General features: G+C 39.1%; 1 non-coding gene across 1 annotated transcript; it reads right to left on the reverse strand.

Moving 5' to 3' along the window:
* Positions 1-1006: 1006 nt before the first annotated feature.
* Positions 1007-1110, reverse strand: LOC112714178 (small nucleolar RNA R71). Its single transcript, XR_003159133.1, has one exon. It is a non-coding gene; the product is annotated as a small nucleolar RNA R71 (small nucleolar RNA).
* Between the last annotated feature and the right edge of the window lie 1628 nt (positions 1111-2738).

Genomic DNA, 2738 nt, shown 5'->3' on the forward strand with positions numbered 1-2738 from the left:
TTTTATCTTTTTCAAAATTTGATTTCAAAATATCTTATCTAACTTCTTATCCTCTTATCTTTTTCAAAATTTGATTTCAAATCTTTTTCAATCAACTAACTAACTTTTTGTTTGTTTCTTATCTTTTTCAAAACCACCTAACTACTTTTTCCTCTATAATTTTCGAAAATTCTCCCTCTCTTTTTCAAAAATTCTTTTTGTTTTAAATTTTAATTTTAATTATATTTTGTCTTTGATTTTCGAAAATTACTAACCTCTTTTTCAAAAAATTATTTTCGAAATCTTCCTTCTCTTTTCTTCTTCTATTTAATTATTTAATTACTAACACTTCTCTTCACCTCTCTTCATCCAAAAATCCGAATCCCCATCTCCATTCTTCTAACCCCTTTCTTCTTCTACTAACATAAGGGAATCTCTATACTGTGACATAGAGGATTCCTCTTTCTTTTCTTGTTTCCTTCTCTTTCATATGAGCAGAAATAGGGAAAAAGGCACTCTTGTTGAAATTGATCCAGAACCTGAAAGGACTCTGAAGAGAAAATTAAGAGAAGCTAAATTACAACAATCCAGAAACAACCTTTCAGAAATTTTCGAACAAGAGAAGGACATGGCAGCCGAAAATAATAATAATAATGCAAGGAGAATGCTTGGTTACTTCACAAAGCCGACGTCCAAGTTTGATGGAAGAAGCATCTCTATTCCTGCCATTGGAGCCAATAACTTTGAGCTTAAGCCTCAACTAGTTGCATTAATGCAACAAAACTGCAAGTTTTATGGACTTCCATCTGAAGATCCTTATCAGTTTTTAACTGAGTTCTTGCAGATCTGTGAGACTGTAAAGACGAATGGAGTTGATCCTGAAGTCTACAGACTCATGCTTTTCCCTTTTGCTGTAAGAGACAGAGCTAGAATATGGTTGGATTCACAACCTAAGGATAGCCTGGACTCCTGGGATAAGCTTGTCACTGCCTTCTTGGATAAATTCTTTCCTCCTCAAAAGCTGAGCAAGCTGAGAGTGGATGTTCAAACCTTCAAACAAAAAGATGGTGAATCCCTCTATGAAGCTTGGGAAAGATACAAGCAGTTGACCAAAAGATGTCCATCTGACATGTTTTCAGAATGGACCCTATTAGATATATTCTATTATGGTCTCTCTGAATTTTCGAAAATGTCATTGGACCATTCTGCAGGTGGATCTATTCACCTGAAGAAAATGCCTGAAGAGGCTCAAGAACTCATTGATATGGTTGCAAACAACCAGTTCATGTATACCTCTGAGAGGAATTCCGTGAATAATGGGATACCTCAGAAGAAAGGAGTTCTTGAAATTGATGCTCTGAATGCCATATTGGCTCAGAACAAAATGTTGACTCAACAGGTCAACATAATCTCTCAAAATCTGAATGGATTGCAACATGCATCCAACAGTACTAGAGAGGTAGCTTCTGAAGAAGCTTATGATCCTGAGAACCCTGCCATGGCAGAGGTTAATTACATGGGTGAACCATATGGAAACACCTATAACCCATCATGGAGAAATCATCCAAATTTCTCCTGGAAGGATCAACAGAAGCCTCAACACGGCTTTAACAATGGTGGAAGCAATAGGCTGAGCAATAGTAAGCCATATCCATCATCTTCTCAGCAACAGACAGAGAATTCAGAACAAAACACTTCTAATTTAGCCAATATTGTCTCTGATCTGTCAAAGGCCACTTTCAGTTTCATGAATGAAACAAGATCCTCCATTAGAAATCTGGAGGCACAAGTGGGCCAGCTGAGTAAGAAAGTCATTGGAACTCCTCCCAGTATTCTCCCAAGCAATACAGAAGAGAATCCAAAAGGAGAGTGCAAGGCCATTGATTTGATCAAAGTGGCCGAATGCACTAGGGAGGAGGAGGACGAAAATCCTAGTGAGGAAGACCTCCTGGGACATCCTTCAAGCAAGAAGGAGTTTCCTATTAAGGATCCAGAGGAATCTGAGGCTCATCTAGAGACCATAGAGATTCCATTAAATCTCCTTCTGCCATTCATGAGCTCTGAAGACTATTCTTCCTCTGAAGAGGATGAAGATGTGACTGGAGAGCAAGTTGCTCAATATTTAGGAGCTATCATGAAGCTGAATGCCAAGCTGTTTGGTAATGAGACTTGGGAAAGTGAACCTCCCTTGTTCATTAGTGAACTGGATACTTGGATTCAGAGAACTCTACCTCAAAAGAAACAAGATCCTGGCAAGTTCTTAATACCTTGTACCATTGGCACCATGAGCTTTGAAAAAGCTCTATGTGATCTAGGGTCAGGGATAAATCTTATGCCACTCTCTGTAATGGAGAAGCTGGGGATCATTGAGGTACAACCTGCCTTGTTCTCATTACAATTGGCAGACAAGTCAGTGAGACAGGCTTATGGAATAGTGGAGGACGTACTAGTAAAGGTTGAAGGCCTTTACATCCCTGCTGATTTTATAATCTTAGACACTAGGAAGGAAGAGGATGATTGCATCATCCTAGGAAGACCTTTCCTAGCCACAGCAGAAGCTGTGATAGATGTCAACAGAGGAGAATTCGTCCTTCAATTGAATGGGGACTACCTTGTGTTTAAGGCACATGGCCATCCCTCTATGACAAAAGAGAGTAAGCAGGAAGAGCTTCTCTCAGTTCAGAGTCAAGAAGAGCCAACACAGTCAAACTCTAAGTTTGGTGTTGTGAGGCCACAACCAAACTCTAAGTTTGGTGTTC

Source organism: Arachis hypogaea, chromosome 9 (genome assembly GCF_003086295.3).
Source record: "Arachis hypogaea cultivar Tifrunner chromosome 9, arahy.Tifrunner.gnm2.J5K5, whole genome shotgun sequence".
NCBI lineage: Eukaryota > Viridiplantae > Streptophyta > Magnoliopsida > Fabales > Fabaceae > Arachis > Arachis hypogaea.